We start from the raw sequence: 27,327 nt of genomic DNA, 5'->3' as shown, positions 1-27,327 counted from the left end.
TGAGTATACAGTCCACACCATATCTATTTTGACAGTGAAGCTAACATTTTAAATGTGGCTCTATACTCCAACATTTTGGATTTGAGATCAAATGTTTCATATGAGGTGACAGTATATAATGTCACATTTTATTTGAGGGTTTTTTAATACATATCTGTTTCAACGTTTAGAAATGAAAGCACTTTATGTATCTTGTCCCCCCATTTGAAGAAGTCATAAGTATTCTGACCAATTCACTTATAGTGTATTAAAGTAGTCAAAAGGTGAGTATTTGGTTGTAAACTCGTTGGTTGCATTTGCAGTTTGTTTTGGTTGTGTTTTGGGGTTATGTTTTTGCCCAATAGTAACTGAATGGTGGATGATGACTGGAGTAATTTTCTGTCTAAGTGAGTAGATAACATGTTTCTAAACATTACTAAATTAATCCTGATGATGCCATGATTAATAAAAATCCTGAATGAATCATGAATAATAATGAGTGAGAAAGTTACAGAGGCTACAACAAAACATGCTAACCTCTCACCATTACCAATAACAGAGGGGGTATGATCCTTGTTCCTCTGTAACTTTCTCATTCATCATTATTCACGATTCATTCATGATTATTCATAATCATGGTAGCATCCACATGAATGTAGAAGTGTTCAGAAACATCTTCTATTCTTACTGACAATACAAGTGAAGTGACTCCAAAATGACAGGACATTATTCACCATTCAGTTTCTATTGGGAAAAACATCATCTAAAAAACACAACCAAGACAAACTGCAAATGTATTCAACACGTTTGTAGAATCACAAGCTTGATGTAATCACTGCAGGTAAGGAATATGGGACCAAATACTAAACTTATGACTACTTTAATACAATATAAGTGAATATGTCCAAATTATTACAACTTTTCAAATGGGAGAACTAGATACATAAAGTGCTTTAATTTCTAAACAGTAACACAGATATGTATGAAAATATCCTCAAATAAAAGGTGACATTCTGTACTGTTGCCTAATATGAAACATTATATCTCAAATCCAAAATGCTGGAGCATAGCACCAAATTTAAAACTGTAAGCTTCACTGTCCAAACACATATGGTGTGGACTATGTGTGCCTGGTAAACACATGTGGATCTGGTGAACAGTTATCATTTGTTGACCAACTACAGGAATACTGACCTCAGAGTCTCCAGTTTACAGTGGGGATTCCCCAGTCCAGCAGAGAGCAGCTTCACTCCTGAATCCTTCAGGTCATTGTTACTCAGATCCAGCTCTCTCAGGTGTGAGGGGTTTGACTTCAGAGCTGAGACCAGAGAAGCACAGCCTTCCTCTGTGACTAGACAGCCTGACAGCCTGCAAAGAGTCAAATCATATTAAAACCACACTGCTATTCTTTGGTGGTGAAAATAGAGTGGCAGTATATTTTTTCAACATATTCAGATATATCAGTGTCCTGAAACCAGCCATATCTATTCATAAATTAATGAATGTATCATTATTAGAAATGATCATAATATTGCTTGTAGAGAGAAACATGTATAGTACAAATATTTGAGTAGACTGACCAGAGCAGTTTAAAAAGCAGTATCAGTCAAAAGACAGACTGTGAGGTATCAGATTTAGATTGTATTGAGTATACAGTCCACAATATATATATTTTGACAGTGAAGCTAACATTTTAAATGTGGCTCTATACTCCAGCATTTTGGATTTCAGATTAAATGTTTCATATGAGGTGACAGTATATAATGTCACCTTTTATTTGAGGGTATTTTAATACGTATCTGTTTCTGTCACGCCCTGACTCTAGGGACATGTATTGGTTGAGTCAGGGTGTGTGTTTTCTGTGTTGGGTTTGTCTATGTTAGTTTCTAGATCGTTTAGATCTATGTTGGCCAGGGTGGTTCCCAATCAGAGGCAGCTGTAGCTCGTTGTCTCTGGTTGGGGACAATACTTAGGTAGCCTGTTGGCACTAGTGGGGTGTCGGATCTTGTTCCGTGTGAGGTATGTTATTTGTCTACCTTGGACTTCACGTTTCGTTTGTTGTTTTGTCGTGTGTTTAGTCGTGAAATAAATATGAATGCATATCACGCTGTGCCTTGGTCCTTCTCGTTCATGAACGATCGTGACAGTTTCACCGTTTAGAAATAAAAGCACTTTACGTATCTAGTCCCCCCATTTGAAGAAGTCAAACGTAATCTGACCATTTGACTTATAGTGTATTAAAGTAGTCAAAAGTTTAGTATTTGGTTGTAAACTCATTGGTTGCATTTGCAGTTTGTTTTGGTTGTGTTTTGGGTTATGTTTTTCCCAATAGTAACTGAATGGTGGATGATGACTGGAGTAATTTTCTGTCTAAGTGAGTAGATAACATGTTTCTAAACACTACTAAATTAATCCTAATGATGCCATGATTAAGAAAAATTATGAATGAATCATGAATAATAATGAGTGAGAGAGTTACAGAGGCTACAACAAAACATGCTAACCTCTCACCATTAACCTCAAATAAAAGGTGACATTCTGTAATGTCACCTAATATGAAACATTTTATCTCAATTCCAAAATGCTGGAGTATAGAACCAAATTTAGAACTGTAAGCTTCAATGTCCAAACACATATGGTGTGGACTATGTGTGCCTGGTAAACACATGTGGATCTGGTGAACAGTTATCACTTGTTGACCAACTACAGGAATACTGACCTCAGAGTCTCCAGTTTACAGTGGGGATTCCCCAGTCCAGCAGAGAGCAGCTTCACTCCTGAATCCTTCAGGTCATTGTTACTCAGGTCCAGCTCTCTCAGGTGTGAGGGGTTTGACTTCAGATCTGAGACCAGAGAAGCACAGCCTTCCTCTGTGACTCCACAGCCTGACAGCCTGACAGAGAGATCATCATGATTTCACAAACACACTGTTAATTTAACACCAGTAGTGTAGAAGGACAATGGCAGATGCATTTGGTTTATTCTCTTAAACAACATATAGATTCATCTTCCGTCTCCTAGAATTGTATGGTCATATTGTTGTACTAATGTGAACACCAATGCACTGATTCAGTACGTTTTTCTATTTATTATTATATATTATATACATATTATAATACATATATTTCTCTAAACTGAATATTTCTTCCTGATGATTAGTACTTATATGTCATTTTATGTACTCACAGAGCAGCTCTGGAGGCTTTGACCACTGGCAGCAGCCTCAGAAGACCTTCCTCTGATCTGGAGTATTTCTTCAGGTCAAACACATCCAACTCCTTTTCTGAAGTCAGCAACACAAAGACCAGAGCTGACCACTGTGCAGGTGACAGTTTGGCTTCTGAGAGACTTCCTGATCTCAGGTATCTTTGGATCTCCTCCACTAGAGAATGGTCATTCAGTTCATTCAGACAGTGGAACAGATTGATGCACCTCTCTGGAGAGGGATTCTCCCTGATCTTCTCCTTGATGTACTTGACTGTTTCTCTATGGCTCTGTGAGCTGCTTCTTGTTGTTCTCAGTAGACCTCGTAAGTGCTTCTGATTGGACTTCAGTGAGAGGCCCAGAAGGAAGCGGAGGAACAGGTCCAGGTTTCCCGTTTCACTTTGTAAGGCTTCATCCACAGCACTCTTGTAGAAAGTAACTTCAGTCTTGTGTCTGAGCAGCGAAGAAAAGTTACTGGACTTTGTTTGAAGTTTGTCCGTTAGATTCTCATTGTTGTTGATGAATGAGAGGTACACATATACAGCAGCCAGAAACTCCTGAATGCTCAGATGCACGAAGCAGTACACCTTGTCCTGGTACAGCCCACATTCCTCTTTAAAGAGCTGTGTGCACAATCCTGAGTACACTGAGGCTTCATTGACATCAAGGCCAGCCTCTTTCAGGTCTTCTTCATAGAAAATCAGATTGCCCTTCATAAGCTGTTGAAAAGCCAGTTTTCCCAGTGACAGAATGCTCTCTTTATTCCAGTGTGGACCTGTCTCTTCTTTCCCAAGATACTTTTCATTGTTCTGTTTGGTATGAAACACCACAAGGTGTATGAACATCTCAGTCAGAGTCTTGGGCATCTCTTCTCTCTTGTCTGTACTCAACATGTGTTCAAGGACTATTGCAGAAATCCAACAGAAGACTGGAATGTGGCACATGATGTGGAGGATCCTTGATGTCTTTATGTGTGAGATGATTCTGCTGGCCAGGTCCTCATCACTGAATCTCTTCCTGAAGTACTCCTCCTTCTGTGGGTCATTGAACCCTCGTACCTCTGTCACCTGGTCAACACACACTGAAGGGATCTGATTGGCTGCTGCAGGTCGGGTAGTTATCCAGAGGAGAGCAGAGGGAAGCAGATTTCCTTGATGAGATTTGTCAGCAGAACATCCACTGAGGTTGACTCTGTGACGTCACAACAGATCTTGTTCTTCTGGAAGTCCAGGGGCAGTCGGCACTCATCCAGACCATCAAAGATTAACAGAACTTTGTACTTGTCGTAGTTGGAGATTCTTGATTCTTTGGTTTCCTTTGAGAAGTGATTGAGAAGTTCAATCAAAGTGTGTTTTTCCCTGTTCATCAAATTCAGCTCCCGAAAAGGGAATGAAAATACAAATTGGACATCCTGATTTGCTTTTCCTTCAGCCCAGTCCAGAATGAACTTCTGCACAGAGACTGTTTTTCCAATGCCAGCGACTCCCTTTGTCAGCACAGTTCTGATAAGTTTGTCTTGTCCAGTTAAGGGTTTGAAGATGTCGTTACATTTGATTGCAGTCTCTGGTCTTGCTTGTTTCCTGGTTGTTGTCTCAATCTGTCTCAGCTCATGTTCATTATTGACCTCTCCTGTTCCACCCTCTGTGATGTAGAGCTCTGTGTAGATCTTATTGAGAAGTGTTGGGTTTCCTTGTTTAGCGATCCCCTCAAATACACATTGAAACTTCTTCTTTAGATTAGATTTGAGTTCACGTTGAAGAATCAAAGCACACTCATCTGAATCAAGAAATAACACGGAGGATATTAATATTACGTCTGTTTAATGCCTACAGTATTGTAAGACTGTCTTATAAAGTTTATAAATTATAATCATTTATTCTCTTAACTGTCTGTATAAATCTGTAAATGTTTTCATAATGCATTACACACTGGTGTGACTGATTTATATCATTATTTGTATTATTGATGGCATTAATAATGTTCTCTCTCTCTCTCTCTCTCTCTCTCTCTCTCTCTCTCTCTCTCTCTCTCTCTCTCTCTCTCCCCTCTTCTCTGTCTAAATTAAGTAACACAACACATCCCTGCTGCTACTTAATGAGGTCACTAGATGTTGTGTTAAGGCTGCTACAATATCATTGAGTTACACAGCTACTTTAGCTGTACTTTAGCTACAGCTTTTAAATGTTCTAAAACAGCATTCAACATGAGGCAGACAGCTCTTACTTTTCTCCAGTGTGTCAGCAAGCTCCTTCTGGTTCATTTTCCTCAGGACGTGCAGTGTGATCTTCAGAGCCCCCCTCTCTGGCACTGCTCTCCTGCTTCTCATCTTCAGCATCCACCACTTCCTTATCCCTGTTTCTGACTCTCAAAGCCTTCTGGGAGTTCTGGACTAAGAATCCTCTTGAACATCTTCAGCTCATTCTTCACAAATGTCATAATATTCTCTTCAAGCAACTGAAATGAATCAAGTCAATAAGTTAAGCAAGATACTAAATGCTTTCTCATTAACACATTAATGAATGATTGACAGATCAACTTTACTTGAGGTAAACAAAACAAATGTACATAACAGGACCACATACACTGAATATGGAGGCCAGGTCTGTTTGATGACTCTGGGAAGACTGACCACTGAGAATCTCTGACTCTGATCTCTCCTGTTGGTTTCTGTGGACAAAACATGAGATTACATCTCCTCATCCAGGGAGTGCACACACACACACACACACACACACACACACACACACACACACACACACACACACACACACACACACACACACACACACACACACACACACACACAGGGAGGGAATGTTGTGTTTGTGTGAAAATGGAAAAAGGATTGGCCTATGGATTATGAAAACAACAAAAATAAATGGGAAAATGGGAGAGGAGAAATGACTAGAGACAGTGTTGTTTAACTCACTGACCATGACCCATGAGTTCTTCTTACCTTTGTTCAGTAGAAAAGTCTCCCTCTGTAAACGTTATAGGAAGACCCATAGACTGGTCACTCTTCATGGACACACAGCTGGGTACAGGGGAGGCTGGTCTCTCCTGCTTGATTGGGCTTCAACACAACAGAGACAAACATTACATCTCTCATCTACTCTGAGCTCAGATGGGGAAACATGAGAAGAGTTTCATTCCAAAACGCTATATATCCATTTTCAGAAATGTTTGTAAATTAGCTTCTATTGTTTAAAGAAATGATCAAATAAATGGTTGTGTTTTCTCACTAGCTAATCATGGCATGGTGTTGTTCAATGACAGGCATGTGTTTGTCACAAGCTGGGTTAGAACTCCGGTCTCAGAAGTGTAGAGCTGGGGGTACTACCCCTAAGCCACAGAGGAGATGTTGTAGGACCCAAATGAAACACCCAAGGCAATACTCCAGGTAAGTAGATTTAATGTTCCAAAACAGGAGGCAAAACAAAACAACTCCACGAGGGGAGAAAAACAAACTAAAGATAACTTCAAAAACTTACTAGGACAGACACGGTGAGACAAAGCAGGAGACACACAGTCAGGACGCAATAACCAAGTGAGAAACAAGGGGAAAACACACAGCTAAAATACACAAGGGGAAACAAGGCACAGGTGACATGGATAAGCTAATTAGGACACATGAGGAAGAACTAAGGCAGAGGGGGAACACAGCTGACCTCTGGAGGCCAGGAGACAAACAGGAGAAGCAGGAAGCTGACAGGACCCCCTCCTCTAGGAACGACTCCCTGACGTTCCTTCCAGAACACCCCTGGCCTCAGGGTGCGAAAATCTCGGATCAACCCTGGGTCCAGGATGTCCCTGGCTGGAACCCAGGAGCGCTCCTCTGGCCCGTGAGCCCTCCCAGTCCACCAGATACTGCAGAGAGTTCTGGACCCTCCGGGAGTCCAGTATCCGGCGGACTGTGGAGGCTGGCTGGCCGTCTATGATCCTGGGAGGTGGCGGGGGTCTGTGTGGGGGCAAAAGGAGAAGACAAGACAGGTTTAAGGGGAGTGAAACATGGAAAGTGGGGTTAACTCTAAGGGAGCGAGGCAGAACCAAACGACACGATACAGGGTTAACCTTTCAGCAATGCGGAAAGGGCCGATGTATCTCTGGGAAAGCTTCTTGGATTCGACCCGGAGGGGCAAGTTCTTAGTGGCCAACCAAACTCTCTGACCAGCTCGGAAACTAGGGGTCGTCCGGCGGTGGCGATTAGCCTGACTTTGGTATCTCTGGGAGGTCCGAAGGAGGGTACACCTGGCCTTCTTCCAGGTCCGCCTACAGCGTTGGACAAAGCGCTGGGCCGAGGGAACACCAACTTGCGCCTCTTCCTCTGGGAAATAATGGAGGGTTGTAACCGAACTGGCATTCGAAGGGGGACAATCCGGTGGCTGAGGACTGGAGGGTGTTGTGGGCATATTCAGCCCAAATGATATAGGTGGCCCAAGACGTGGGATTACTGGCCGCCATACACCGCAGGGTGGTCTCCAGATCCTGATTAATCCGTTCCGTTTGGCCATTAGACTCTGGATGGAATCCTGACGATAGGCTGGCTGTGGCCCCAATAAGCCTGCAGAAGGCCCCCCAAAACCGGACGAGAATTGGGGACCTCGGTCAGAGACCACGTCCCAGGGGAATGCCAAATATCCGGAAGACATGGTTCATGAGGAGCTCAGCAGTCTCCTTAGCCGAGGGCAGCTTGGGCAGGGGAATAAACCGGGCAGCCTTAGAGAAACGGTCTACCACCACAAGGATGACGGTGTTGCCCTGGGATAGAGGAAGTCCCGTAACAAAGTCCAGAGAAAGGTGTGACCATGGCCTTCGAGGAACAGGTAAGGGATGGAGCAGTCCCTGGGGTCGCTGGCGTGTCGACTTTCCCTGGTTGCTACAGGGCAGGCCTCAACATAGACCTGCACGTCCTTCTTGATGGACGGCCACCAAAACCGCCGTCGGAGGAACTCCAGTGTGCGAGCACTGCCAGGATGGCATGTCAAGGGCGACTCATGACCCCACTGCAAGACGCGGGCCCGAACCGAGAGAGGAACGTGACAGGCGACCGGCAGGACCACCGCCTGGATCGGGCTCATGGGCAAGAGCTTCGCACCCTCTTTCTAGTTCCCACTGAAGAGGTGCGACGATCCTAGACCTCGGAATAATCGATGCCAAGGGCTTCTCTTGTACCTCGGGAGAATAGACTCGAGACAGAGCATCCGGCTTGACGTTCTTGGTGCCAGGTCGGTAAGTCAGGAGGAACTGGAATCGATTAAAGAAAAGGGACCATCGTGCTTGCCGAGGGTTCATCCGCTTAGCCTGTTGGAGATATTCCAGGTTCTTGTGGTCTGTGAGAACCTGGAAAGGGTGCTGAGCCCCTCAAGCCAATGGCGCCACTCTTCCAAGGCCAGTTTTACCGCAAGCAACTCTAGATCCCCCCACATGGTAGTTGCTCGGCCTCAGACAGGCGGCGAGACATGAAGGCACAAGGGTGTAATCTCCCATCCGCACCCTCTGTGACAGGACGGCTCCCACCCCCTACCTCTGAGGCGTCCACCTCCACCACGAAAGGTCTCTCTGGGTCAGGGGTCACCAGAATCGGAGCAGAAGTGAAGCGGCGCTTGAGATCCTCGAAGCCCCTGCTGCTTCCGGACCCCAGTGAATCTTGGTCCCTCCTCCTTGGTAAGCGTCGCCAAGGGGGCTACCACCGAGCTGAAATTCTTGATGAACTTCCGATAGAAGTTAGAAAAGCCAATGAACCGTTGAACCTCCTTGACCGTGGCAGGTGGGGCCAATCATGGACCGCCTTGACCTTCTTGGGATCCATCTCTAGGTGCCCGGGAGTGACAATAAACCCCAGAAACTGAGTCTGAGAAACATGAAATTCACACTTCTCAGGCTTAACGTAGAGGTGATTGTCAAGGAGCCTCTGGAGAACCCGGCTAACATGCCCCTCATGCTCCTTCAGTGACCTCGAGAAGATGAGGATATCGTCCAGGTACACGAAGACGAACAGATTAAGCATATCCCGGAGAACATCATTAATCAGGGCTTGGAATACTGCGGGGGCATTGGTGAGCCCGAACGGCATCACCCGATATTCATAGTGTCCCGTGGGCGTGTTGAACGCCCGTCTTCCATTCGTCTCCTGGCCGGATCCGCACGAGATGGTAAGCATTGCGGAGATCCAGCTTAGTAAAAATGGAAGCCCCTTTGAAGCAGCTCAAAAGCAGTGGCCATGAGAGGAAGAGGGTATCGATTCCAACCGTGATCTTGTTGAGTCCCCCGGTAATCAATACAAGGCCTCAGACCCCGTCTTTCTTTTCAACAAAAAGAAGCCCGCCCCAGCCGGGGAAGTAGAGGCATAGATGAGGCCGGGCTGCCAAGGACTCTCTTAATGTAGGTGTCCATAGCTGCGTGCTCGGGGAGGACAAGGAAAAGATCCGACCTCTAGGAGGGCAGCACCCAGGGAGTAGATCAATGGCACAGTCATAAGTGCGATGAGGCGGTAAGGCAGTAGCCCGGGCCTTGCTGAACACTGCCTTGAACCGATGGTAAACACTGGGGACTCGGGAGACGTCAACAGACTCTTGAAACTGGGTACTAGGGGCTGAGGAACTCTGAAGCATGCAGGTGAGTTGGCAAGTGGGACCCCAGCTAAGAATGGTGCCAGTAGGCCAGTCGATCTGGGGATTATGTCTGCATAGCCAAGGGTGACCCAGGATAATAGGATACTCGGGAGAGTCAATGAGATAGAAGGTCTCCTCCTGCTGGTGTTGAGAGATGGTAAGTCGCAGGGACTGAGTCGCCTCAGTAACCTTTCCTGGTTCCAGAGGTCTGCCATCTAAGGCTGTAACTGCCTGGGGTTGAGGAAGTAGTTGGGTAGGGATCTTAAGTTCCTTAGCCAAGGTTACATCCATAAAATCACCTGCGGCACCGGGAATCGATCATAGCCTGGACCCGATGCTGGTGGCCCTCCCAGGACAGAGTGGCTGGAATAAGCTAGGACCGCGTTAGTAGGAGGAGCTCTAATTTTCCCCATCACAACCCCTCCTGTAGCTGGGCGGGGACCGCGTTTCCAAAGCTCGGGGCAAGTGGAGCGGAGTGGCCGGCAACCCCGCAGTAGAGGCACCGACGCTCCTCATGCGACGTTCCCTTTCGTTGGAAGAAAGCCTGGAACGGCTAACTGCATGCTCTCCGGGGAATCCTGGGGCAGTTCAGGAGCCGGGGCAGCTCTGAATGACGGAGTCCAAACAGGAGAAACAGAGCTGCTCAGAGGAACTTGGGACTGAGACACCTGACGGCGAGCCGTTCTCCGCTCTCTTAGACGATTGTCCAGGCGGATGGCCAAGGCTATGAGGGACTCGAGATCTTCAGCTGGTTCACGGGTGGCTAACTCATCTTGAAGGGGCTCAGATAACCCTCCCTGAAAGCAGACCCTCAGCGCTTCATCATTCCATCCGCTCCTTGCTGCTATGGTTCGGAACTCAATGGCAAAATCTGCCGTGCTTCGGGGGCCCTGACGGAGAGACAGTAGGCGCTTGGAAGCCTCCCGCCCACTGACAGGATGATCGAACACCCGCTTGAACTCTTCTACAAATGCAGCGTGGGGAGTCACAACAGGCCTCCTGGGACTGCCACACCGCAGAGGCCCAGGCGAGCGCCTTGTCTGAAAGAAGGGTAATGAGGTAGGCAATCTTGGAACGGTCTGTGGGAAAACTTGAGGGTTGGAGCTCGAAGGTGAGGGAGCATTGGGTGAGGAAACCCTGGCAAGAGCTTGGATCCCCAGAAAAGGGCTTGGGAGGTGGTAGTCGGGGCTCCGCCAACCGAGAAGGCCTGTCGTCACTGGGAGGTGACCGGGGGAAGGGGGAGGACCAAGGAGGCGTTCAAAGAGCTGGTGAAGGGAACTCATCATTTCGGCCAGGAGTTGAGAATGTCTAGCCATCAGCTCCTCTTGTCGGCTGAGAACGGCTTCATGGCGCTGGAAAGAAGCCTCATGTCGAATGATCACCGCCAACAGGTCCTGGGAACTGAGTGTTTCTGGGTCCATGATTGACTTGGTTATTCTGTCACAAGCTGCGTTAGAACTCCGGTCTCAGAAGTGTAGAGCTGGGGGTACTACCCTAAGCCACAGAGGAGATGTTGCTAGGACCCAAATGAAACACCCAAGGCAATACTCCAGGTAAGTAGATTTAATGTTCCAAAACAGGAGGCAAAACAAAACAACTCCACGAGGGAGAAAAACAAACTAAAGATAACTTCAAAAACTTACTAGGACAGACACGGTGAGACAAAGCAGGAGACACACAGTCAGGACGCAATAACCAAGTGAGAAACAAGGGGAAAACACACAGCTAAAATACACAAGGGGAAACAAGGCACAGGTGACATGGATAAGCTAATTAGGACACATGAGGAAGAACTAAGGCAGAGGGGAACACAGCTGACCTCTAGAGGCCAGAGACAAACAGGAGAAGCAGGAAGCTGACAGTGTTAGGTTAAAATCAATCACTTAATGGCTTCATTTCAGAGAGACAAATGTTTTTTTTGCAAAATGCTATATATCTGCCTCACTCTCAGAGAAATAAGTAGCGCTAATAGATTTTACACAGTTAAATGTAACAAATAACTACATTTTTAATAAAGAACTGTACAAATGATACACTTGTGACATCAATATTTAAATATTGTAAAATAATATTTCAATACAGTAATATGAGATCTGTATGTAAAACATTTACATTTTGATATTTTAGTCATTTAGCAGTTGTTTTTTATCCAGGGTCCGGTTTTCCAAAAGCATCTTAAGGCCAAGTTCATCATTAGAACCTTCGTAGGAGCATTGTTAAATCTCTGAGCTGTTTCCCAAAACCATCGTTATTAACGTTGCACTTGAAAACGCTCATATTCTAACACCTGCCTCAGACCACTTGTTTAACAGCCAAGTGCGTCGTTAGATGCTTTTTTGCCCTCCCGTGTGACTTTATACACAGAAGATCTCTGCTAAACATAGAATCACATGGTTTATCCGTCTCTTTTTGACCACCGATAAATTCAGAACAAAGTTGACTACAAATACAAAGTTGCAGATGTCTTTGCAATTGATTCAAACAAGGGAAGTACACAAATGATGCTTCAAATGAAAACCGAGATGACTGCATTAAAATATAAACAGTAGGCTATAGGCCTATTTCAATCATATTGGAATATATTCCATGTTCAATATATTGAGTTCTATTTTGCTACTTGTAGGCTACTGTCTGTAATTTGTCTCAATATATTTCATGATGTGTAGCCTAACATGTGCCCAATGATGTGCCGAATCTGTGATTTAGTGCATTTTTATTGGGTAAGCACTAAAATAAACTACCTCAATATTTGCAGCCGTAAGTAGTAATATCTTTCTAGAAGCTGATCCGTGGTCAGTATTGTGAAATAATTATAATGTTATGGAAAGATTTTAATGGAGAAAACTGATCTGAGAGCAGCGCTCCCTTTCTTCGATCCTATCAGTATCGATACATGCTCCACCGGACGTGATACCTTGTCGTGCTGCTAATCCAGTTTCTACTGGTCTGCCTGCGGATCTGGAACTCTGACCTGTTCACCGGACGTGCGACCTTGTCCCGAACCTGCTGTTTCGACCCTCTCTCTCTCTCTCTCTCCCTCTCCTTCTCTCTCTCTACAACACCTGCTGTCTCGACCTCTGAATGCTCGGCTATGAACAGCCAACTGACATTTACTCCTGAGGTGCTGACGTGTTGCACCCTCTATAACCACAGTGATTATTATTTGACCCTGCTAGTCATCTATGCACATTGGAAAATCTTGAAGAACGATCTGGCCTTAATGGCCATATCCTCTTATAATCTCCCCCGGCACAGCCAGAAGAGGACTGGCCACCCCTCAGAGCCTGGTTCCTCTCTAGGTTTCTTCCTAGGTTCCTGCCTTTCCAGGGAGTTTTTCCTAGCCACAGTGCTTCTACATCTGCATTGCTTGTTGTTTGTGGTTTTAGACTGGGTTTCTATATAAGCACTTTGTGACAACTGCTGATGTAAAAAATGTCTTCTGGGAATACATATGAAGCAGACCAGGCCAGGGTTTGGGGTTTAAGAAGTCAATGAGAGGTAAAAATGACTTCCTTAGTTGTTAATTTTGAAAATGTTCTGTCTTAAGTAGTTTAACAAACTGACACATTTTCATGTTAGTCAAAAACAACTTTATATCGAAGGAGTGCCTTTGATTTGACATCCAGCACATGTGCAGTTCGGCACAAGACGACCATTAGACCCAATGACGTATTTCTGTGCATGAGCTTCAAATCAAATCAAATTGTATTTCTAACATGCGCCGAATACAACAGTGGTACACTTTACCGTGAAATGTTTACTTACGAGCCCTTTCCCAACAATGCAGAGTTAAAAAGTAACAAAAATTAGCTAAATAAAAAAAGGAAATATTAACATAATAAAATAACAATAATGAGGCTATAAGTAGTACTGAGTCAATGTGCAGGGGTACCAGGAAGTTGAGGTAGTAATGAGCCTATAAGGAGTACCAGTACTGAGTCAATGTGCAGGGGTACCAGATAGTTGAGGTAATAACTAGACTATATACAAGGAGTACCAGTACTGAGTCAATGTGCAGGGGTACCAGGTAGTTGAGGTATTAACTAGACTATATACAAAGAGTACCAGTACTGAGTCAATGTCCAGGGTACCAGGTAGTTGAGGTAATAACTAGACTATATACAAGGAGTACCAGTACTGAGTCAATGTGCAGGGGTACCAGGTAGTTGAGGTAATAACTAGACTATATACAAGGAGTACCAGTACTGAGTCAATGTGCAGGGGTACAAGGTAGTTGAGGTAATAACTAGACTATATACAAGGAGTACCAGTACTGAGTCAATGTGCAGGGGGTACAAGGTACTTGAGGTAATAACTAGACTATATACAAGGAGTACCAGTACTGAGTCAATGTGCAGGGTACCAGGTCGTTGAGGTAATAACTAGACTATATACAAGGAGTACCAGTACTGAGTCAATGTGCAGGGGTACCAGGTAGTTGAGGTAATAACTAGACTATATACAAGGAGTACCAGTACTGAGTCAATGTGCAGGGGTACCAGGTAGTTGAGGTAATAACTAGACTATATACAAGGAGTACCAGTACTGAGTCAATGTGCAGGGTACCAGGTAGTTGAGGTAATAACTAGACTATATACAAGGAGTACCAGTACTGAGTCAATGTGCAGGGGTACCAGGAAGTTGAGGTAATAACTAGACTATATACAAGGAGTACCAGTACTGAGTCAATGTGCAGGGTACCAGGTAGTTGACGTAATAACTAGACTATATACAAGGAGTACCAGTACTGAGTCAATGTGCAGGGTACCAGGTAGTTGAGGTAATAACTAGACTATATACAAGGAGTACCAGTACTGAGTCAATGTGCAGGGGTACCAGGTAGTTGAGGTAATAACTAGACTATATACAAAGAGTACCAGTACTGAGTCAATGTCCAGGGGTACCAGGTAGTTGAGGTAATAACTAGACTATATACAAGGAGTACCAGTACTGAGTCAATGTGCAGGGGTACCAGGTAGTTGAGGTAATAACTAGACTATATACAAGGAGTACCAGTACTGAGTCAATGTGCAGGGGTACAAGGTAGTTGAGGTAATAACTAGACTATATACAAGGAGTACCAGTACTGAGTCAATGTGCAGGGGTACAAGGTACTTGAGGTAATAACTAGACTATATACAAGGAGTACCAGTACTGAGTCAATGTGCAGGGGTACCAGGTCGTTGAGGTAATAACTAGACTATATACAAGGAGTACCAGTACTGAGTCAATGTGCAGGGGTACCAGGTAGTTGAGGTAATAACTAGACTATATACAAGGAGTACCAGTACTGAGTCAATGTGCAGGGGTACCAGGTAGTTGAGGTAATAACTAGACTATATACAAGGAGTACCAGTACTGAGTCAATGTGCAGGGTACCAGGTAGTTGAGGTAATAACTAGACTATATACAAGGAGTACCAGTACTGAGTCAATGTGCAGGGGTACCAGGAAGTTGAGGTAATAACTAGACTATATACAAGGAGTACCAGTACTGAGTCAATGTGCAGGGTACCAGGTAGTTGAGGTAATATGTACATATAGGTAGGGGTAAAAGTGACTAGGCAATCAGGATAGAGATTACATCTCCTCATCCAGGGAGTGCACACACACACACACACACACACACACACACACACACACACACACACACACACTCACACACACACACACACAGGAGGAATGTTGTGTTAGTTTAATATTGTTTCAGGACTATGAAAATTGAAAAAAGTATTAGTCTATGGATTATGAAAACAACAAAAATAAATGGTAAAATGGGAGAGGAGAAATGACTAGAGACAGTGTTGTTTAACTCACTGACCATGACCCATGAGTTCTTCTTACCTTTGTTCAGTAGAAAAGTCTCCCTCTCTAAAGGTCATAGGTAGAAGCATTGACTGGTCACTCTTCATGGACACACAGCTGGGTACAGGGGAGGCTGGTCTCTCCTGCTTCATTGGGCTTCAACACAACAGAGACAAACATTACATCTCTCATCTACTCTGAGCTCAGATGGGGAAACAAGAGTTTCATTCCAAAACGCTCTATATTCATTTTCAGAAATGTTCGTAAATTAGCTTTATTGTTTGAAGAAATTATGAAAGAGATTGGTGTGTTTTTTTCAGTAGCTAATCATGTGATTGTTCAATGACAGACATGTATTTGTTTCAAATCTATCACTTGATGGTTTCATTTCAGAGAGACAAATAATCATGTTTTTTTGCAAAATGCTACATATCTGCCTCACTCTCAGAGAAATAAGTAGTACTGCTAGGTTTTACACAGTAATAATATATATATCTGCCTCACTCTCAGAGAAATAAGTAGTACTACTAGGTTTTAAACAGTCAAATGTGGCCGACCGGCTCGATTCGGTCTTATGTAGCAACATTTGAAATTGTGTTTTCTTACATTGGATAAAAGTAGAGACTCAGCTAGAAAAAGGTATATCATACACTACAGTTGAGGAACAATGGGAAAGTCATTCTGCTTTGAAAGATGATAAACTTGTAACCTCAATTTTGAGAAAATGGTCTTTGAATGTTTTGGTTCACCTACTGGAGAGCTCTTCTTTATCTACAGTGGTATTACTTTGGCAGATAATGTCACCCATCTAAATAAATAGTATATATATATATATAGTTAACTAAATGTATGATGTTTTTGGTTTATGTCAGTTTCATTGTTTGTTATGCTATAAATGGTTATTTTATGGTTGTAAGTGGTAAAATGAACTAGAAAATGTCATATTTTGCAATTCTGAGTAATTACTACTTTAGTAAGGATACACTTTATTCAGTACTACTGCAGTTGCTAAATAATTCCAATAGATGGCAGCATAAGACCATGAATGACATTTCAGAAGGTTAGTTTAGTTTCCTCCCTGGATACACCACCACTCCCCCTCACAGGAAAACTCCTGCACACGCTTTTTACTGTCCCTTTCCACACTGCTAACGCAAGAGGAACGACTGAAAAAGCATTTAACAGATTACTGTGAAATAATATAATGATGATTCATGTTTATTATTACCTGTTTTTATGCTCATGTTTTGAAATTATACTTCATTACTATAACGATTATCAATAAGCCTGAACATTAATTTAGTCACCTCTGGTCGAGAAAACGTATTTTCCTGGTACAGTCATTGTCAGATTCATCAACCAGCAGCGAGCACTCTGCCTTCTAGCACATGCGAGGGGCATGTTGAGGTACATTTGCTAACCGCGAGGGTTGCATGATGTAATTTATTGGCGGGCTGGAAGACGCACTCTTGTCTTATTTATTCCGAGGTTGTTTAATCGTAATATTAGATATTTAAAAAATGCATGTATACTAGGGTTGAGGTTGGAGCATGTGACTAGTGATTATTTACCCGGGGTTCAACACCTGCTATAGTCACTATTTAATTGCTCTTCCAAAAGCATCACAGGCCTAATACTGAGATATATAGCTAACTAAAGTAATGAGTGACCATTTCAGAAAATCATGGGACATATAGTATTTGGTTGCATGCTATTTTATGTCAATCATATTGCTGCTTGTAGCCTATAACTGATGCTTCGTGGTCTTTTGCCACCATCTATTGGAAATATTTAGCTATTAAAAGTTATTAATTCACGTACAGACATTGGTGAGGCAGCTCAGAAATAAAGTGTATTAGATCAGTCTCAAACCTGCCCCACGCCAATTGCTGGATCTTCACACAGAGGTTACTAGGTCACCCAATTCAAACCACATTTGAAAAATAAAACAAATGTGTCTTATTTATCAAGTGTTCTGTCTTGCAATTATACATATAATAAAATAACAACAAAATAATTAAAACACTATTTAATACTATAATTGTATTTACTAAGATAATATTATTACTAAAATAGTTTCTAAAAGTGTTCTAGGCTACCCTACCCTAGAATTAGGGGTTACGGCTAAAATAGGTTATAAGTAGGGTAAGAGTTTCTGTATAGCACTTTGTGACATCTGCTGGTGTAAAAAGGGCTTTATAAATACATGTGATTGATTGTTAGGTTTAGGGTTTTATGGCAAAAAACAGTATGGGTTTATAGCTCTTCCTCTTTATGCGCCTCCTTTGGCCATCTGTGGGTACTACATAACTCATTCATTAAATTTTTTACATTTACATTTTACATATTTAGCAGACGCTCTTATCCAGAGCGACTTACAGTTAGTGAGTGCATACATTTTCATACTGGCCCCCGTGGGAAAACGAACCCACAACCCTGGCGTTGCAAGCACCATGCTGTACCAACTGAGCTATATGACACTTGTTAGGCTCATAATCTGAGGTAGCAACTGCGTCTGATCTACAAATCCATTAGCTAGACCACCCAATTAGACAACAATCACCCCATTATACCCATTTGGTTTGCAACTCAGTGAACCTGCGCAGCATTCGCTCAATTTGATGGCTACGAAGGAAGACTTTGATGCATATCAAATTACCCAGCAGCCATTTAGAAACAACAAGTCATCAGAAAAATTGTTATTTCTTAATTAAAAAATGTATTCTGGCTGTTTAAATCTGCCACATCTTGAAAAAGAGGACAGGGACATGCGTTTTGTTTAGATTGTACACTTTTTTTCTTAAACCAAATATGTTTAACCATGACCAGAAAATGTTTAACGTTTGATGGCTTTGCGCCAGACAACACCTCTTAGACTGTGGCTCACCACAACATGTACTCAGGTTAACATTGAGCGCGCTCACCAAGTATCCGTAACCTTGTTAATAATAAGTTACCTGAGGTAAACCTACAGGGTTATCGCTCACCAAGTAACCGTAACCTTGTTAACAATAAGTTACCTGAGGTAAACCTACAGGGTTATCGCTCACCAAGTAACCGTAACCTTGTTAATAACAAGTTACCTTTGGTAAACCTACAGGGTTTGTGCTCACCAAGTAACTGTAACCTTGTAAATAATAAGTTACCTGAGGTAAACCTACAGTACAACTAATAGGAGCTGGCAGGGTGAAAAATGCCAAACATAAGGCCTGTTTTTTCGCGATTACTTCATAACCAAGGATAGAAGGTAATATTATGAAACTGGGCTCCATGGCGGATGCAATTAACTAATTTTATCAGAAATAAACGTTGTAAAAATGTAACTTGAGGCGCCCCGAAAATAATATTCAAAAAAGTTCAGTCCTTGGACACAGAGTGGTTAAACACTAAAGTTACCGTCCATCTAGTGAAGAGAGGAGAACCGGACAGAGGGATGGTAGGAAGCCAGCATCCGTCAACGAGAGAGGGAGAAGCCCTCCACGGTACTTAACAGGTGGAAGAAACAACCCGGGAGCTCCATCGGTCCACAAGAAAAGCAGGCAGCCGGTGATGATGTAGTGGTAGCTAGGATAACTAGGATGCTGCTGGTAGAGTAGCTAGCTTAGCTAGCTATACCGACTAGCTTGGCTAGCTAGCAGGTCGTTCATCTGTCCCTCGAGGGATGATGACGAATCCGGTGAACCACACAATTAACCAAGAATAGCGACTGAAAAAGGATCTGGCTACACTCATACTGTCACTGACCATTACGCAAAAGCAAATTGAACAATAAACTTCGCCGTCTCAACACTGTAACGAACTCTGTCGTTGTTCCCCAACATCACCTCAGTCCACTCAGCGCGTAACTGGACAATATGCTTGGCGCCAAACCGTACGTGGACGCGGACAGTTCTGGGCGTGGACGCGGACAGTTCCAGAACGCGGACATGAGCAGAGCAACACAATACATTTACATTTTAATCACTTAGCAGACGCTCTTATCCAGAGCGACTTACAGTTAGTGAGTGCATACATAACCCAGTCTTTACACTGGCTTACATTAGTCATATTCATTTTTATATGTAAAACAAACATTCAAAGTTTTTTTTATAACAATATTTTGAGATCTGGGCCCATATCCACAAAGTGTCTCAGAGTAGAACATTGGTCGTATAAGTGTTGAGAATAAAGACATTTTACACTTATGGGTATAAATTAAAGCTATGCATGAAGCCTCTAGTCCCACCTAGTCGGTAGATATTTAGGACACCTCATGAGCTGTCCTAACCAGTTAAGAGGTACCAGCAGGTGTCTTGATAATACTATAGAATAATGCAGTGAGTCAGTGGTTCCTGCGCCACATGTAATTGCTTTGGAGTAGTTAAAAATAATATTTTTATATTTCTATATGATCAATCCATAAATAATATAGACCTACATGCAACCGTATGTCTTGTGCTTTTGGCAATTATTTCTGTATAATAATTATGTATAAGTGATACCATTAATGTCTGCATAGCATGTTGTCTTCATTTTGGCATATTAACTCATGCTTATTTCTGAAGATTAACTCAGGTTTTCACCCAGCGGCTAAGGAGTTGGAGCTGTGGCAGGAGTTGGACCTATGGCAAAAAGGTGGCTGGTTCGAATCCTGGGCCGGGCGCTGGAAAAACAGGCGGGCTTGATCTGACCACTGGAAGGCTGCTGGGTTCACATCCTCAAAACAATCACTTTTCGTTGATCAGAACTCTAGAGATTCTTCTTCACTGAACCCAAAAATATATCTAACTTTATTATTTAATTACCTACATCATGTTATTTCAAGTTATCACTTTGGAGCGCAACATCACGTTGTTAAAAATTGTAAAATTGGCCATGGCTATAAATTGGGCAATTGAAGGCATCTAGGGCGAAATATGTGTTCAATGAAAATGAACATTGTATGCAAAGTTGTAGGCAACATTATTGACAAGGGACCCTGATGCCTACGATGCCAAAGCTATTTAGAGTTGTTAAACGGGTGTGAAGAGTGTGTTGGTATAACGGTAATATTGTCAAAATTCCGCTTGTAACAACCATCAGAATTGGTTAAAGAAATATGCATTCCATTATATTAGGCAATAATGAAGAGTAGGCAAAGTGTTCGTGTCGTGAAAATTTGATCAAATGTCTTCCATTGCAACGAGTCCAGTCAGGGTGCTGCAGAACCCCTGCAGTACCTCCACTGACCCCGGATTGAGAACTCCTGATTTAGCAGATGCTCTTATCCAGAGTGATTTACAGTAAGTGCATTCATTTTAAGATAGCTATTTATTTTGTAAATAAAATTAATACATTCTTAATAAAATTGTAATCTCACCTCTTAGCTTTGGTGTCATGTTCCCCAGAGAGACGCATTTTAGAGGCAGGGCCCCCCTCCTCTCTCTCCCCAGAGAGACTCATTTTAGAGGCAGGGCCCCCCTCCTCTCTCTCCCCAGAGAGACTCATTTTAGAGGCAGGGCCCCCCTCCTCTCTCTCCCCAGAGAGACTCATTTTAGAGGCAGGGACCCCCTCCTCTCTCTCCCCAGAGAGACTCATTTTAGACCACTGACCCCTAAACAGAGATGCAGCATGTTGGTTGTGGTGAACACAGTGACAACTCATTCTAGAATGTCAATTGTTCTCTTTTACTCATGATCTCTTAGAAATAAAACATTTACTAACAGACATATCCAAACAGTCGGGTGATTTAATTTAATCACATGAACATTGTTATGTTCCTCAACAAGAAATAAAACATTGTCTCTCAAACAGAAGAAGGAACTAACAAAGAGTCACTAACAACAACCAAAACGAAACAGGTGGTTTTAGGAGGGGTTCTGAAAGACACTCATGGGGGTGTCCACTAGTGGTGGGAAACAGAGGCTTTCTGAACGCTTTGGGGCTTTCACCAAATTGTGCCGAAAATGCCATTGATAGATTTGAGTGCTAATAAATAACATTTAGTTAGAATGTGGGGTTCACTTTTTGCCTCCAGGTTCACTATGTTTTGAAAAACGATGCATATGTGACTTTCAACGTGGCACCGTCATAGGATGCCACCTTTCCAACAAGTCAGTTCGTCAAATTCCTGCCCTGCTAGAGCTGCATGTTTGTTGCTTTATGTAATGGCATATATTTTAATGCTTTATGTAATGTATTTTATCTATTGAAATATTTATAGTTTAAAATTTAGTTTCATGGTCATTTATTATGTTTTCCAGAATCTCCAACCAAACTCTGAGATCAGTCTCTCCAGTACCAAGTCATCTGTGCATGAAGAGTGACATCTCTATGGATCATCCTATACATTTTAGTGATAAATCAGGGACCTTTGACCCCAGGTAAGTTACTGGTCAGAATTGATGATATTACTATTGAAGAGGAGAATCTTCTAGATCTGAAACCAGATGTATTTTGTGTATCTGAGCATATCATTTGTTGTTTATGTTACATATTTTAATACACTGAGTGTACAACATTTTCCACAACATTTCCAACGGAGACCATCAGGTTGGTAAGTCATCATACTGTAGCTCAAACCTACTGTGATGACGACCTAACTTTATAATAGTTCGTAACCTACCTAGCAGAATCTGCCCGTCTTTCTTTCAAAATCAACACATTTATCTGTCTTCTAATGCAGTGGTGTAAAATACTTAAGTAAAAATACTTTAAAGTACTGCTTAGGTCGTTTTTTGGGGTATCTGTAATTGACTATTTATATTTTTAACAACTTTTACTTTTACTTCACTACATTCATAAAGAAAATTATGTACTTTTTACTCCATACATTTCCCCTGACACCCAAAAGTACTCCTTACATTCAGAAAATGGTCAAATTCACACTTATCAAGAGAACATAGCTGGTCATCCCTGGTCACAAATGCTTTTTTTAAATGATGTCTGAGTGTTGGAAAGTGACCCTGGCTATCCGTAAATGAAAATAACAAGAAAATTGTGCCGTCTGGTTTGCTTCATATAAGTAATTTTAATTGTAATTATTCCTACTTTACTTTAGCAATTACATTTACTTTTGATACTTAAGTATATATAAAATCAAATACTTTTAGACTTTTACTCAAGTAGTATTTTACTGGGTGACTTTCACTTTTACTTGAGTCATTTTCTATTAAGGTATCTTTACTTTTTCCACCACTGTTCTAATGTTCCATATGCGCCACAGTTTGAACAGACATTTTGTAACTGCGTAGGCTACAAAGTCACTTTCAATTTCAAATAAGGAAATAAAGTTATAACGGTGACTGGGTAAATTAGTTTTCCATTGGCCGGCTCCCCGGGTGAGCAGATTTTGCACTTTTTAGAGCATTCCATTGGTCATTAAACTAAATGTCCACCAGGTTTAGCTGTGCTTTTTTCCCTCCAAAATGTGATTTACTGTAGGCCTATAATAATTGTAAACGGGCCTACAAATCCAAAAGGTTTAAATTTGAGAATGTTCATTTGTATGCCTCAAATATTAAACTGTCTTAAAATATCTGATGATTAGTTGAATCAGGTGTAAATGCTGGGCAAGAACAAAAGGATTGAGAGACCCTGAGATAAACATAAAACCCTATCATTTAAAAGCTCCTCCACCATCTTTACCAGACGTTTGACTGATAACATGTGATAACACTTTGAAAACTGCTGTCTGTCAGCAACTAAACTCAAGCAGCAGTTCTACTAACTAGTAATATCTCATTCCAGTTATTCATTCTCTTACTCTGTCCTTTAGAATAGATTATTATTCAGAAATACTTAGAAATACTCACTTTATTTTTTTGTTCTCTCCATATAGTGTTTTCTGCTCTGTCGTCTTAAAATGGATCCTGTTCAAAAGAACAACTTTACTTCCTTTTTCAGCTCAACTCGTCTCCCCCATCCTGATAATCAAGTGTTTTATTGGTATCTTCCACTAGATGGCAGTAAACACCTGCTGTAACTAGACTACGACTATGTGTTCGGTTTCATACATGCAGTTTCCCAGAGGAGGAGTGCTGATCTAGGATCAGGTCCCCCCTGTCCATTTAATCTGTTTCATTATGATCTAAAAGGCTAAACTGATCCCAGATCAGTACTCCTACTCTTTATGAATACTGTCACAGGTGACTCCTCAAGATGAGGCTCATGATATAAAAGTTATATTGTTTAAGAATCAATTAACATCATTAATTGAACTGCTTTGCCATGAACAGATCTGTGATGTCTTAACTTAAAGGTGCTATATAGACTTTATGGTTATTTAAATGGGGTTGAATATTCATCCCATCAGATTGTGTAAAGGATTTTATGAGTTCAGAAAAATACTGACTTGGAAGCATCTCTCTGACCTCACCCTGCTGAAACACACCCAAGTAAAGACCACATAGCTACAGTTATATGCTTTTCTGTTTTTACCCACTTTTACAGCCAATGTGTGCACTGGCATCCATATGAATCAGTGGAAAATACAGACTAGTTAGCCATCTCCCAATAGATGGACCCCACGCAGAACTTTCAGCAATGCAGCATCTTCAGTAAGCGAGTATTCCAGACACTCTCTTCTTATGAACCAGTTGCTATTAAATGAAGGTTTTTTGGACAGAAACCTGCGGCTACGGTAGGATTCTAGGCTAATCTGGGCTGGCACCTCTGTTCCAAGATAGTCAGGAACAGTCGGAGGTGGAGGGGGCTGTGGAGCCATTATCCTGGCGGTGCTTGTGGAAGGGTGGGTAGGCTCTGCACACGGAGCTAACTGGAGCTCGGCAGCATCATCACTGTTGGGCTTGCCGGCGGCCTCGCTGGTTTGAAGATGCTGCTGCTGCTCATCACTCTCCTTTGGCTTTGTTTGGCTACTTTTTGTACCATTGTCTGAAGAAGCCTATTGTGGTGAAACGTCAGGAGTACGTATTTTTTTGTGAAACTTTTAAATGAGCCACATGGATGCTAACTGGGGACAGCTAAAACTAGACAAATACACCTTTTTATTTTGGTATTTTGGGGACTAAATAAATGTATACCAACAGTGGACAATTCCCAGCAAAAGCATGGAGCTCCAACTCTCTAGTGGAGAATAGAGGGAGTATTCCCCTTGGAGAATCCAGAGTGGCTCACTGAAGAAAAACATATTGGAGAATAACAACAATCTCAATCTGAAGCTTTAAAAATGCATTTCTTCCTCCTGCCCCACCTATTGTCCCTTTATGAATATTAGTTGGTATCTAATTGAAGAACATACTGCTTTATAGATCCCAGCCTGACAAACAATTGTTTGGGCCTTACTTTGAGCACTTTGCACTGTGCCTCCATTGAGTCTCCATGTGTCAAGCAGTACAGAGAAAACGCCCTCTAGATGACAGCAGAGGCCTGCTCTTGGATCTACCCTGTCTAACCACCAGTTTAGTGACCTTCTTCCATCAATATGTCCATACTACTTCACAACCGATTTGAGGTCTTTACCAGCAATGTCCCATTGGGCTCAACCAAGCCGAGAGTGAGGTTCTAGAAAGAGGACTGACTTTCATACCAACTCCTAAACAGGTGGACTGCGGGAAGCGCCGGAGGGATCTACACTTCCATCATAGAAGATTGAAGTTATTAGATCATTTTGATTATGAAACAGATTTTCCTCATATACTATTTCCAAACCCCTCACATTGGGAACCTCAGTTGGAGTCAGTGTCAGAAACTATACAGACTGTTATACGTAGGGATGTGGCTTCCTTTTTCACAATTCAGAACCCGACCTGTATATCAGCTTACCTTACACATTTTTCAAAAAATCAAGCTCTAGAAACATTGAACATCAGAATATAGTGATTAAACCAGCAGATAAGGGGGCTCAGATTGTTGTAATGGATAAAGTGAATATCTTCTTGAAGCCAATAGCCAATAAGATAATGGTAAACACTATGTTCCATTGTCCCCTCAACACAACCGGAAAACACAAAGATTAATCCAGGAGATAGTGAGTAAACTATATGAGGATAAGTACATTACAGATAAACAGATGGTCTATCTTTTTGGGGCAGATTCTCCAAGGCCTAGGCAGTTTTACTTACTGCCTAAAATACATATCTCCTGAGACGTTGGCGGTTCCCTACGGATGACCAATAGTAAGTGATTGTGTCTCAGAATCTTCCTGTATTGCTGATTATATTGACTTTTATATCAACCCTCTATCCCAGAAACACCCCAGGTATGTTAAGGATAGTTATGAATGCAGGGTTTAATACTATTGTATTACTCTTTATATTAACTTAGCTACTGACTTGTTCTATTGTTGTTGTCAAGAGGTTAACCTGCTAGTCAGCATTTCATTGCACTGTTAACTCCATGTATATGACAAATAAACCAACTTGAACTTAGAAGGGAAGGGGAGGGCAGCCAGAAAGGGAGGGAAAAGATGGCCAGCTAAATTACAGTGTGTCCTCAAATGTTATGTCATCTAAACATCTCACATTAGCTGGAAGAACTGACAAATGAAATGAATCATAGAGGTCTTATAACTTATTCCATTCTACAGGTCCATTGTTTTGTCTCATGTCTCTGTATATTCATATACTGTACATAAGCAAGTGGCTAGGTTATTTTCTTTTTTAACTGTGATGTAACTGAATATCCACTAGGTGGCGCCAGTGGTACTCTCTTGATTAGAGCCTTGCTTTAGCCTTCATTTCATGGTTCTGAGACACTTCGAGACATTTCACATAAATTTGAAATTTGTTTGGTGAAAACAGTAGGATAAATACATATGTAGGTAGAGATATATATATAATATTATACTGACATTCTAGATACACAAACACACAGACACTCACACATAATCAAGTGACTAGTATTTATTTTCTATAACTGTGATGTAACTGTATATCCACTAGGTGGAGACAGTGGTCCACTCTTGAGTAGAGAGACTTGGTTTGGCATGCAATTTCATGGGTTCTGAGACACCTTGCGACATGTCACATAAAATTGACATTTGTTTGGTATAAACAGTAGGACATATACATATGTAGGTAGAGTCCATTCTCGTTTTAAAAAATGAATAACACATAATCTCATTCATTATATACTATATCATTTATACAATACATTATTAAAAACATTCATTTATAATATACAACATAAAATTATATATATATATATATATATATATATGCATAGTTAGATATAAAAGCCTTCATCATATTGAAAATTCAACTCACCTTCAAAATGCTCCATGAGGAATACATGATTCAAGGAGTCTCTTTAAGATGTATGTCTTCAGGCCTTCTGGTCCTCTGGGTCTTTTTTATTGGTTGACTGAGACATCCCACGGACGCTCTTTTATGGGGTCAAATGGATCTGTTTAGGTCAGCAGTAAATGGGGACATCTTAAAGAATACAATTACCTTTTTATTTTTTATTGACTGAGACAGACATCCACTGGACATTCCATCCTCGGACGCCTCCCAGACATCCCCGGATGCCCCCCCTGAGAACTCTTTGTAATGGGTTAAAGGTTAAACAGGTTTAAAAAAGTTGTTTCAAAGACACTTGGGGGACCCCATGTATACATTCAGTTCCCTTGTGTGTAAGGGACCCCTAGATGAGCAAACTGTTGGCCATTAAAATATGGATAGCTGAGAACTCTTTCTAAAAGGTTAAAGGTAAAACCGGTTTAAAACACAGTTGTTTCAAAGACACACCACACACGCTCACACACACACACAACCCAAAGAACCAATGGCTCTTGTGTAGAGAGAGAGCGA

Source organism: Coregonus clupeaformis, unplaced genomic scaffold (assembly GCF_020615455.1).
Source record: "Coregonus clupeaformis isolate EN_2021a unplaced genomic scaffold, ASM2061545v1 scaf0040, whole genome shotgun sequence".
Taxonomy (NCBI): domain Eukaryota; kingdom Metazoa; phylum Chordata; class Actinopteri; order Salmoniformes; family Salmonidae; genus Coregonus; species Coregonus clupeaformis.
Note: the sequence above shows the minus strand (reverse complement) of the source record.